This window comes from Chenopodium album, chromosome 7, assembly GCF_948465745.1.
Source record: "Chenopodium album chromosome 7, dcCheAlbu1.1, whole genome shotgun sequence".
In the NCBI taxonomy this organism is placed as follows: domain Eukaryota; kingdom Viridiplantae; phylum Streptophyta; class Magnoliopsida; order Caryophyllales; family Amaranthaceae; genus Chenopodium; species Chenopodium album.
Genome location: NC_137840.1, coordinates 6,104,030 through 6,116,760, shown reverse-complemented (window position 1 = coordinate 6,116,760; position 12,731 = coordinate 6,104,030). Strand labels below are relative to the sequence as shown.

General features: G+C 34.1%; 2 long non-coding RNA genes across 2 annotated transcripts; one reads left to right on the top strand and one right to left on the bottom strand.

Annotated features, from left to right (window-relative positions):
* The first annotated feature begins 2,513 nt into the window (after nucleotides 1-2,513).
* Nucleotides 2,514-7,015, top strand: LOC145638853 (uncharacterized). Its single transcript, XR_014114718.1, has 3 exons — nucleotides 2,514-2,654; nucleotides 3,192-5,358; nucleotides 5,437-7,015. It is a non-coding gene; the product is annotated as an uncharacterized LOC145638853 (long non-coding RNA).
* Nucleotides 7,016-7,163: 148 nt separating this feature from the next.
* LOC145638852 (uncharacterized) lies at nucleotides 7,164-8,799 on the bottom strand. Its single transcript, XR_014114717.1, has 2 exons — nucleotides 7,837-8,799; nucleotides 7,164-7,713 (listed from the first exon to the last, which is right to left on the bottom strand). It is a non-coding gene; the product is annotated as an uncharacterized LOC145638852 (long non-coding RNA).
* Between the last annotated feature and the right edge of the window lie 3,932 nt (nucleotides 8,800-12,731).

The following is a 12,731-nucleotide window of genomic DNA, read 5'->3' as shown; positions in this document are numbered from 1 at the left end:
ATAATCACATATTGTTACTTTCCTTCTGTTATATCATTTGTACTGTCTTATTTTTTTATTTTATTTTTCTACTGTAATATGACTTGCAGATAGTGCTGAACAGAGTCAACACCCTTACTAATGTCTCATACAAAGATGATCCTACCATTTTTGATTGGGAGCTAATTTAATGAATGAACCTCACTGCAACTCTGATCCCTATGGCGAAAAACTATAGGTTCATTTGCTTTGCCAATTTGTTCTTTATGACAGTTTACACATTATAAGCACCTTTAGCGAATGAATTTGTCATTTTTTTTTAAAATAAACTTGCAGGGCTAAATACAAGAAATGGTTGCTTATGTGAAGAGCATTGATCCAAAATACGTGCTTGAAACATGAGATTAGCTGGAGAAACAATGAGAGACTACTAAAAATTCAATGATGACTTTTAAGAAATATGCATAGAATTACCATTATAAGAATACATACATAATATGTAGTACAAAACAATAATCAATCAATTCCTACATAAACAGGAGGATTTACTTGCACATATAAAGGCTTTCAAGCTTCAATTTGCACATTTCAACAAACTAGATAACATATACGCAGTAGAAACAATGAATACTTGCATTATTGTATTGGGTTTGGGAACGTTTCTTCAACCCAAACATCCAAGAGCTTTTGGGTACATGTTTCAATGCCCCTGACTCGTAAGTTATAAACAAATTTCACTGTTAAAACGGACTGGATAGAAATAAATTAAATCTGAGAAACAATATTGACTTATAGAAACACAAGTATCTAGCTTGTTTATACACATCGGATCAGTCCTCAATCACTTCCTCCTATTATCACCGTGTAGATATTCTTAGTGTATACAACTCTTCTTATGGGATTGAAATCACCATCACCTACACTAGAATACCTTACAACTTTGTAACGACCCTTATTAGGAGCATCATTTTCCATATTGTCACGAACAAAGTAGTCATTCATTTCAAACCAGTCAGATTTACTGCATGTTGAACATGATCATCATTATCATCATCAATTACATTCCCTTTAATTGAATAGGGATAGATGGGACAATCTGTATATATGTGGAACTAATGTCATTATTGCAACTATATGTTTTCTTTTCAGTTTTTGATGAAGAATTTCAGTTGCTTGATCCCCCAATAACACTAGTGGCTCACTTATTGTGACTATCCTTGCATTTTATGGCCTTTCGATAGGGTGTTGTCTAAGACCAGTCCATTGGTTCAGATAATCCATTTCCAAATAAACCCCATGGGTGGCAATCCATATAAATTCACTTGTCTCATTGAATAGATAAGAATTTCTAATTTCTACATTGAGGTTATACTTATCCAACATTTCTTGTTTTGCAATCTTAATCCTTTCTCGATGGACTAGTCAAAACAAGACTTCGACATTATCCGCTACACTGTGCAGCAACACAAATCTAGGGAAAACAAACTACGTGTTAATATTTAATTTTAATGTCACATTTCATGTATATATGCATTCTTATATCAAAAGGTTTAGTGACATAAAGCATAATACCTTCCGTTAGTCATGGACGAATCTAAGTTAAAAGCAACGGGGTGAATTGAACTCACTTGTCTTTAACTAAAAATTATATGAGTTAACTATGCAAGATATAATATGTACGCAGTTATAAATAATTTGTTATTTTATAATAATTTCCCGTATATTGTTAATGCATAAATGATTTTAAAATTATTTTAATATTTCATATTTTAATAACTAATTTTATTTCAATAATAATACCGATAGATTACACAAGCTTAAATTAAATATATATAATACTATATAAATATATTAGAGTTACCGTATTAATTATATGAATATAGAAAACATTTATGTACACCGAATTAATTATTAATAAAATAAAATTGTGCTCATAATTAATTTCATAACAAAATACATTGTTATTTCTCACTGAATTATATTTGTTTTTTAAGTCAATAGAAAAATGCATTTAAAAGTTTTTTTAATGATTCATATAATTAAATTTATTTTAGTTGAATAAAGTTAATTTTTATAATTTGAACCTACTTATAAAAGTTGTTATACTCACCATTGTATATAACTACCTTAATATGGAGTCAATGCAAGTTAGAATATTGTCATATGAGTGAATAAGCTAATAATAAGTCAACTTATTTTATGAACTACAAAGGAAATCACAAGATAACAAAAAATTTTGCAAAATGAAGTTACATTCCTCTAATGCACAAATGTCGCTGAAATTAAAGAGGAAAAAAAAAAAATTGTCTGAAAGAGACTTATATGTTAACTATTTTGTTTGGAAGGACCTTATATGTTCAAAGTGGTTTAAAGGACCTTATAAGCTTGTTTTGTTGTTTAGAGGGACCTAAACGTCACATTCCGGTGATTAACTTTTTTACTCCGGCGTTGACTAGTCACATGATTGTCACATGACTTACAAAAACTACCCATTCCTAATTTTTTCATGTTTTCTCTCCATTCTTCTTTCTCTCTCTTCTAATCCCCTAAATTTCTCTCTCCTTTGGTATTCTCTGAGGAATAATACATAAAAGAGTGAAGATTAAGTCCAGAAATTATTCTCTCATCTACCAAATTGAATTAGAGTTAGAGAAGAGAGGACTTTCTTGGCCCAGGTACGAATATCTTCTTCATTCTCTCTCATATGTTATTTTCATTTCCTCTTTTGTACTTCAATTTTTTTTTTTCTTTTTTTGGTCTCCAATGGCAAAAGGGAAAAAGGGGCAAAAAAGTGGGAAGGAATTTATCTTCTCTGTCCAAAAAATCTATAAAACTAGGTAAATCAACAAAATTAAACTTAATATTGCCGTGGTTTGCAATGTTGTTGATATTTGCAAACCAAAATTGAATGGTTGCATGCGTTTGTTTTGAATTACTTTATGTTGATTGGATTCATGAATTGAATATTTGTTTAATGTTGAAATATGGGAAAGTATTTGTTTATTGTTGATTTTTTAATTGAAAATTTTTGTATGTTGAAAAGTTGCCTTTTTTTGGTTTATTTTTGGTCTGTGTGTTTTGTTTGGTTAGAATTGTTCTAAAAATTAGTTTTTCAAGTATTGAACTTGATGATAGGGTAATTTAAGTTGATGTTTTGTATGGATTAGGTTGTTGTGTGGTGTTTAATTAGTTTCATTCTTCTTTTAATTCAGGTTTAAATATAAATACCCAGCTTATAAAGTGATGGATCCTGTTAACATTTGGTTGTTCTATGGGGGTAAATTTGTGACTAGAAAGGGGGTGACCACCTATGAGAAGGGTGATAGTGATTATTATGGTTGGTCATTACATCCTAATCTGGAAGAGGTTTGTTACTTTGAATTTGTGCATGGGGTTAAGACAGAGTTAGGCTACAAACATATGGGTCAGCTTTGGTTTAGGAAGGATAGTCATACTTGGTTTAATGGTAGGCAACAATTATAAGGTGATGAAGACATTATCGAATTTCTGTTTTCTAGAAAGGATGATGGATGGTACCATTTATATGTAGTGCATGAGGATCCAATTGTTGAGGATGATAGGAGACTGCTGATGTATGGACCTGATAGGGTGGGAGTTTACACAGATTCTTCTGATGGGGGGTCTAGTAGTTTGGGTTTTTTAATTTCTGATTCACTAAGAAGTGACTCAGCAACACATGGAAGCAATGTTGGAAGTGGGGCCCAGTTAAAAGATGTTATTCAAAACCCTAGATCTACTTCCTTATCCCTTTGCATTGTAAGTCCATAAAAGGTCCTAACTGCAGCTCTAGGGATGGCAATCCAGTCCGGATCCGACCCTACTCCGCCCTGATCTGAGGTAAAAAAAATTCGCTCCGAGTCCGAGAAAAAAGTAATCTGAGTGCGACTCCGTTAAAATAATTTGACTCTGAGTCAGAGGAGGGTCGGAGTCGGTCCTACAAAAAATCCGACTCTGATAAATGTCAGACTCTGACGGGTTATCTGAATCCGATTCCGATAGATAGTGGATTTTTGTGTGGGTCATGGTGGCATTGAGTGTGGGTAATAAGGCCCAAATAGCCCAATTTCTCAAAGTATATTAATTAACAAAAAAAACTAGGATTCGGGTCGGATCAAAGTCGGAGTCGAAGGCCGGATCGGATTTAGCATAATCCGCTTCGGGTCTGACCCGTTGCCATCCCTAAGCAGCTCATTCAAACCTTATCAAAAATTTGAATCTTCTCCTTATTCTTCCACAAGTCTCATCATTTAAACAACATATACTCCAGCTTCTGATCATGTGAAACCTAAAAGAAGACTTAGAATTAAAAAAGTATGTTCAAACCAATCCGAAGCTCAAACCAATCCGAAACTAACCTCAGATTGAAATTTAACCCACCCAAGCATCTCAACGTACTCCTCTTTGAAATGCTTATGACTTTGACACACTTAAATCTACTCTGGTGAAACGAATGAAACCCAAAAGGAGACTAAGGAAGCATTCTTTACATCCCATTCTTGAAGTTGAGGTTGATGATGTTGTTGGAGAAGATGATGAATTAGAGTCAGAGTTTGATGCTAGGGAGTCTGCTTTGCTTTTAAGTGAGGATGATTATGAGGATCAAGATGCTGATGATCTATTTATTTGCAGCTAATGTAGATCTGCAGGTTAGTGAGATTGTGAAAAGAAGTTTAGTGGGGCTTAAGACTAAGAACAAGGAGGCTGAGGGAGATGAACAAGGAAATATATTGTTAGTGAGTGATGAGGATCTTAATGAAAGTGATGATGAGCTGATAGAAATACCTGGATTTAATGATGATGAAATTCAATATCTTGTTTTCAATCCAACTGTAGATTTTATGAAGAATATTTCCTTCACTTTAGGCCTAATATTTTCTATCTGGGAAGGTGTTTAGGAAGGCATTACAACATCAAGAAATTGAGAATGGTTATAATTACAATTTTTTGCACAACAAGAGTCATAAAATAACTGTAGAGTCCATTAGGAAATCAAACCCAGGAAATGCTACAGTGGTACTTGGTGGGTACGGTATTGAAAACCCACCTCCTTTGTTCCAGAGAATTTATATTTGCCTACAACCCTACAAAGAGGGTTTCATGGCAGGTTACAGGCTAATATTAGGGGTTGATGGTGCTCATATGTAAGGGCTTTTCTCTAGGATATTGTTGACAGCTGTTGGAAAGGATGAAAACAATAACATCTTTCCAGTAGCTTGGGCTGCAGTGGAAACATAAAATGCAGATACATGGGCCTGGTTCCTAGAATTCTTAGTGGCTGAAATTTCTTAAGATGCACAAGCAGTAACATGGGTTTAAGAGATTGAATATGATGTTACCTTTATGTCTAATAGGCAAAAGGTTAGTCTTTCTACTTATACACTTTAATTTATCTCTCATTTATGTTCATCATTTAACTTAAAAATGTTATTTCAATAGGGTCTACTACTTGATGCATTTAACAAAGTAATTCCCAATACCGAGAAAAGATATTGTTGTAGACATGCATATATGGTCCAACTTTAAGAACAAGTTCCCAAGGGAAGTATACAGAGAAGTTTTCTGGAAAGCAGTAAGGTCATCGGCTAAGGTAACAGATTTTGTTATGCATTGTATATAAGTTATTGCTTATTATTCAGTGTATATCGTTAAATCAATTGGGGATGTGTATTCTGTCCATCATCACTTTGAATCATACAAGGATGAGATTAAAAAAATTGAATGCAGCAGCTTTCAATTACCTAGATGATATTCATGTATGCCATTGGTCAAGACATGGGTTTAGTTCTAGGGTTATCTAGTATGTTGCTAAGCAATTGTTGTGAGAGTTTCAACAATGTGTTGAGAGAGGCTGCTAAACCAAATATGTCATTAATGGAGTGGATAAGACAATATGTGATGAGATGTTTTGCTAAAAGGGAAGGGTTACAAAACTTTAAAGGAGTAATTATGCCCTTTGTTGCAAAAATGATTTAGAGGGGTCAAAAGATGGTACATTGGTAGCATGAGAATAACCCAAGCTGACTTGCATGAGTTTGAGGTTGATGATGATGGGGACACATTTGTGGCTAACTTGGAAGACAAAAGAAATGGGTGTTATAGGTGGACTCTGATGGGAATCCCCTACTGGCATGCATTGGCCTGCATAGAAAAGAGATGGTTGAACTATGAAGATTTGTTCACCCTGCCAACCATATTGCTACATATGCAGCAACTTATGCACCTTCGATCCCTTTCATGCTATGCCTAGAAAAAAGCAATGGTAGAAAGTACCTATGGCTGAACCACTACCCCCACCATTCAGTGTCATGCCTTGTAGAAAATAAAGAAAGAAAAAGACAGGTGAGCGAAAGGACAAGTATGTTAAGAGGCCAAAAAAAGAACAACTATAAAAGGTTTGGGGAATTGGGTCATTCTAGTATTTCTTTTTTCAAACCTGATAAACCAAAGGGTCCTGTTAATAAGGGTGGGAGACCTAAACAAGAAAAAATCAAGGACCATTTCAATCAACAACAGTTATAGCCTCTAGTTCATCAGCAGGAACATCTGTAGGTAGAGCTTCAAGATCTGCAACAATAGTTAGGGCATTAGAAATGTAACAACATTTAGGGAATCAACTAAGGGTACTGGTGCAGCAGCATTCAGGCTATCAACTAGGGCTTTAAGTGCAGTAGTATCTAGGCCATCAACTACTGCTTCAGGAAGGGGACCTGCTGTGAGGAAGAAAAAAGAATCATCTTCATCTGGGGGAGCTGTTGCATCTCAGAACACTAAGAAACAACCTACTCCTACTGCCAAAGGCAAGAGACAGAATACAAGTTCTATGAATGCTCTACTAGCCTCACAACCATCTCAGCAAAGTTGTGTATCTTATGACTGATATAATTGAAGGGTTTTCAAGCAATGTAGTCTTAACTTTAGCTAAAAAAAAGTGATATTTTGGTTAAGTAACTTATTGTCATGTAATTTCAGTTACTTTTGGATGATTTCAGTCACTTTTGGATAATTTCAGTGACTTTTGGATACAACGTATTCAACTTTGTTGTGGATAATTTCATGAATTTTTCTACTGCTATATATGTTTGAAATTTATATTTACATCCATTTTAACATATGTCATTGTGGCTATAATAATGTTACAAAATTCAAAAACACAAAAAAAAAAAAAAAAAAAAAAATAAAGGCAAATTGAGCTTCATTGATTCATTCAAATCTTGAAATAATTACATCATATATACATTCACTTTGCAATACAATTACAATTAATTAGACACATAACTTCACCACAATCAAACTACACACGATTTACATAATTACACAAATTAATATAATTCCCCAATTTCCATAACTAATCAGAGATCTTTCAACACCTTCATTGCTCATGTTCTTCATCTTGTTCTTCATCTTCTCATGTTCCTCAATCAACCTTCTCTTCTTATGTTTCATACAAGCAACCCTAGCCTTCAAAACACTCATATCAGTTGTCAATCTTTGTTTTTCAAATAGTTGAACATTAGTTACATCCTTCTACCACTCCAAAATATCCTCATCAACCCATTTAGTGTAGTCACAACCCTTCTCCCCTGACAAGAAATTATAAAATTTGCAAGCTTTAAACCTTCTGCATAGATTTTCATGAGTCTATTATGTGCTTTGCACAAGAGGAAGGCCACAATTGCACTTGCCAATAACTTCCGTTTAGTCAAAAACAGCATGCTTCAACAACAAAAACAACACAATTTCAAAACTAATTGAATTATACACCCCAATTTTCCAAACAACTTAACTTAAGCTTAAAAGATTGGGATTGAAAATAAAAAACGTAAGCATTGTTCTTACCTGATGCGTAAAGGACTTAATCGAAAGATGCTTGCTTGAATTTCTTCGAAAATTTAGGGAACACAATGTATTAGATTAGGGAACCTTGGTTCGTGAGGAGAGAGAAACAATTTGGGAAAAAATCTGGGCAAATAAGGGGAATTTGAGGGAAAGAAGGAAAAACATAATAGGGAGGGTGATTTTTTAATGTCACATGACATGCACGCAGATAGTTAACACCAGATAAAAAGTCAAATGCTCGAATCCGGCGTCAAGGTCCCTCTAAACAACAAAACAAACTTATAAGATCATTTTAGATCACTTTGAATATATAAGGTCCTTCTAGACAGAATATTGAACATATATAAGTCCCTTCCAGACAAATTTTCCAAAAAAAAAAATCAAAATAAGAAATGGTGTTAGACTGATATTGCTTTATCGATCCACTCGATCACCGTACCTTATACTTATTGAATACCCTCTAATTACTCTCTAATTTTGTTGCATCCTGACAAAAATGAGACAAAAAAAAAAGGCAGGATAATTCTAGTTACAGTTAAAAAAAAATGCTTTGATTATATAAGTAGTTGGGCTTAATCTATATAGTTAAGAGTTTGTTATCCCTAACAAATGAACTAATACACTTTTATATGTTATATGTGAATGGTTTGTATGTCAGGATTCTGTTATTAATCTAAAAAGCCCTTGAAAAGCCACTATCATAGTATCATATCAAGAAATATATGGGACCAAAAGTAGCAAACTATAATATTAGGGGCTAGGGGTGCTAAAAATCTAGTACTAATTTTTTTTTTTTTTAAAGAATGAAAAGCTACAAGTGAGTACAGTTAGGGCTTCCAAAAAAAAAAGTCATTTGATCTTCCAAGAAAATCAAGTATTAACGACGATAGCGTATGTAATAATCAAGTAAAGTTCGTTGCTGTTCAAAAGATGGTCTTTTGAAGAAAAGACACATACCAGATTCAATTGCCAAGCGTTAATGTAGAATAAAAATGTAAGTTGTTATGAAGTTAATCCTAGTCAACATATTAGTTAGGATTATTAGTATAATTAGTACACTCTTGTAATTATAAGTTGTATTAGAGCATTATTATTCACTTTTGTGTAAGAAATTCTTATCAACTAGGGATGTCAATGAGATGAGTTAGATAGGAGACCCGCCCCATTCCCGCACTAATGGATTCCACTTTGATAGGCGGTGGGGAGGGTATGGAGATGAACTTGTACCCGCCATAGGGATGAGGATGGGGATGGATTTTAAGTCACACTTGCCCCGACCTGCCCCACATTTGCACTAGACCTGGCAAACAGGTCATTCAGATCGGGTTCGGGTCGGGTCAATTCAGGTCGGGTTAAGTTCGGGTCAGTAAATGTCTGGGTCGGGTTCGGGTCGAGTCGGATCGATTCGGGTTTCGGGTCAGAATCGGGTCAACGCTTCGGGTCAAGTTCGGGTCGGGTCAGGTCAAGTTCGGGTCGGGTTTGTTCGAGTTAGGTCAATTTTTAAGATAAATTTTCGGGCCAATTTCGGGTCGGGTCAAATTCGGATCGAGTCAATTCGGGTCGAATCTATTCGGGTCAAGTTTGTGTCGAGTCACCAAAATAAATTCACTTTAAAAAAAATAGTTGGAAAAATAAAGTATAATCGTTAAAAAATAAAGTACTTGACCCAACCTGAATTGACCTGTTTGCCACCTGAATGACCTGTTTTCCAGGTCTACCTATTACGTAGGAAATAAAGAAGCCCTAAACTAAGTAATTCATTATTTCACCCTATTCACTTAGGATTCGGGTCAATTCGATTCGGGTCAATCAATTTGGGTTAAAATCTGGGCGGGTCACTTCAGGTTTTGGGTCATTTCGGGTCGGGTCAAGTTCGAGTTTCGGGTTGGGTCACTTCGGGTCATGTTCGGGTCACTCTATTTTGGGTCGGGTTCGGGTCGGGTCGGGTTAGTTCGGGTTTGGGTCATTTTCGGGTCAATATTTTGGGTCAACTTTTGGGTTACGGATCGGGTCAATCAGGTCGGGTCAGGATTGCCAGGTCTAATTTGCACTATACATATTAACTTTGTTTGCTAAATTTGCACTACACATATTAACTTTACTGTTTAGAGTCCTACGCGACTTTAATATATTATGTATTATATATGCATAATTTTAAGGTCTTTTTAGGTAGTTTTTGAGTATAGATTAGTTGTTCATAGCTCATATTGGCTTGATTTGGTTTGGTTGTGATTATCTTATGCTTTTGTGGGTAGATTCGTTGTTTTTGATAAATGTATTTCAGGATTTAATGAAGCTATTTGAAGGTTTTAATTTTACAAAGTTGCGGATCGTGATCATAGTTTGCAATTCACTTAGAAAGCCTAAATTTGAAGTTGAATTCATTTAAGGGCAATCTCCAGCCAAAGACACCCATGTCACACAAAGACATGGGCGTGTAAGTGTGTTTTGAGGAGGCAGGAAGTTGGAATTTGAAGTTTTATATGAGGCACGCCCATGTTCATTTGAGGCACACCCATGTCGAGCCGAGTGTTTCAAGCTAGCAGCTACGTACTAAGGATGCATGGTCGTGTTGAATGCGGGCATGCCCATGCCTCGTCGAGTGAAGTTGGCTCAGCGAGACCCGCCCATGTCAGAATTTGACATGCCCATGTCTCGCTGGAGATTTAAGAAAAATTGATTCTGACTTTGGGCACGAGCATGTCCTATGTGACACGCCCATGCCTGGTCGATTTAGTCTGAATTCTTTAATGAATTATTCCTATATTTTAGCCTTATTATAAATACTCTTTAGCATTATAATTTTATTATCTATCATCTTAGAACTTTAGTTTTCTCTCTAGACATTATTTTCATTGTAATTCAAGATTATGCACTCAAGTTTCTTCGTTTATCTCTCGTAATTCAAGATTTGGTATTTTCTTATTCTCTTTAATTCCTTTTATTATTAATTATGTTTTCTTTAATTCTTGTTATTGTTTTCATTAATATGTGTGAGTAGTTTCCTTATTCTAAGATCTAGCGGAACCCAAATATGAATAATTCATGATTTAATTCTTTAAATTCTCTAATGATAATTGCAATTGATATGCTTGATGGATTGTGCTCACACTACAAAAATAAAGCTTTTAATCAACTAAGTTTGGCAACTGATTTTTAAAATGTTGCTAAATAGCAACGAATATAAATTTATTGCCTAATTAAAAGCGACATTTTATGCTTTCGTTTTTTAATAATTATTGGCTACATGTTTTTGATTTGTTGCTGTTTAAAACAAATTGTATTACTAGTTGTTACTAGATGACATCATATTTTTCCCTTGTTGCCATATAGTAACAAATTATGGAAACAAATATTTTATTTGTATTGATTTAGAAACAAACAAAGGCAATGAATTTTTGAATTGTTGCCATTAGAAACAAGTCGTCTAAACTATTGTTGTTTGATAATAACGTATTTTTTTATTTGTTGCCATTGAAAACAAGTTGTGTTCTATTTTGTTTTTAATTTATATGTAAGCCACTTTTTGCTATTATGTATAAAATTATTTGAAGACACTCTTCTTATTATTTTTTGCTATAATGACATCAAATAGACTGATTTCGATTTCATCTCTAATTTAGAGACAGATTTTTTTTATTTCGTTCCTAATTTAGAAACAAAATTTTCAATTTCGTCTCTAATATTTCAATCTCTTATGATAAATTATATGCATAGAAGTAAACAAATAGTACTTAGTATAGTTGGTAAGAGATTCACCATGTGACTTTGAGGTCACAAGTTCGACTCCTACCAATTGCGATTCTTGGGACTGGGGATTTAAAGAGTCTTACAAGCAAAGTCGAGCCGAGTTGACCCGAGTAAGGTTTCAAATTGGTAAAGGTCGGGATCCGATTGAACCGATTTGCTAATAGGAATTGGGTTTTGTCTTGTAGTGAATGTTGATAGCAACCAATATTTATGATTTGTTGCTATTTATTTGAATCAACTTTAATAATTTATTGCTATTTTAGGAACCAACATTAATAATTTGTTGCTATTTTAGGAACTAAAATTAATAATTTGTTGCTAATTTTAGCAACAACCAATGGTAATCTGTTGCCAAAGTTGGCAACGAATACACCAAAAACAGCAACCATCATGGAAACTATATTTAGATGGATGCAATATTGCAACAAAATTGTTTTGCAACTGGTAGCCAAAATCCCATGGCAACAAGCTAAGAAGCCTTTTATCAACAACAAATTTTCATTTCCAACCCGTTGCTATATAGAGTTGGTAACGAATTTTTGGTGAATAGCAACAAATTTTAGTTTATGCTATATTGACTTAATTTTGTAGTGTCATGCCAATATTAGATTAGGGATAATTAGTATTGTATTAATCCGTTGTTTTAATTGCAACTGGAGTTGGATTTTGACGGGTTTGAATAAATCAATTAAGGGTTTGAAGTTCATCACGGGAGTAGTTGAATAGATGATTAGGAAGTTAGAGTAATGTGGTTAAAGTCTTTAATTACATAATTCTACGGAAGTAGGCTTGATTGTGATAGGGAATCTATTGATAACTCGGGAGAGATCATTGGTACTATTTAGGAATTACTTTTCTTCATTAATCAATTGAATTATATGTTAGGGTAGAACGACTATTGCATTATTAATTGTATTCGTGGTGATGCTTGATCTTGGATATTTTTATCATTTGATTTGTCATATTACTTAGATATTTTTATCATTTAATCGTTTTAATTAGTTCTTTGGTTATTAATTATCACTATTACTTTGGTTACTTGCTTAGTATTTATTTGAGTCTGTTGAATTAGTCAAACCATAGTCTCTTTGGATTCGATCCTTGCTTACCTATCCACATAGTAGTGGTCTTGTAAGGTTATTTTT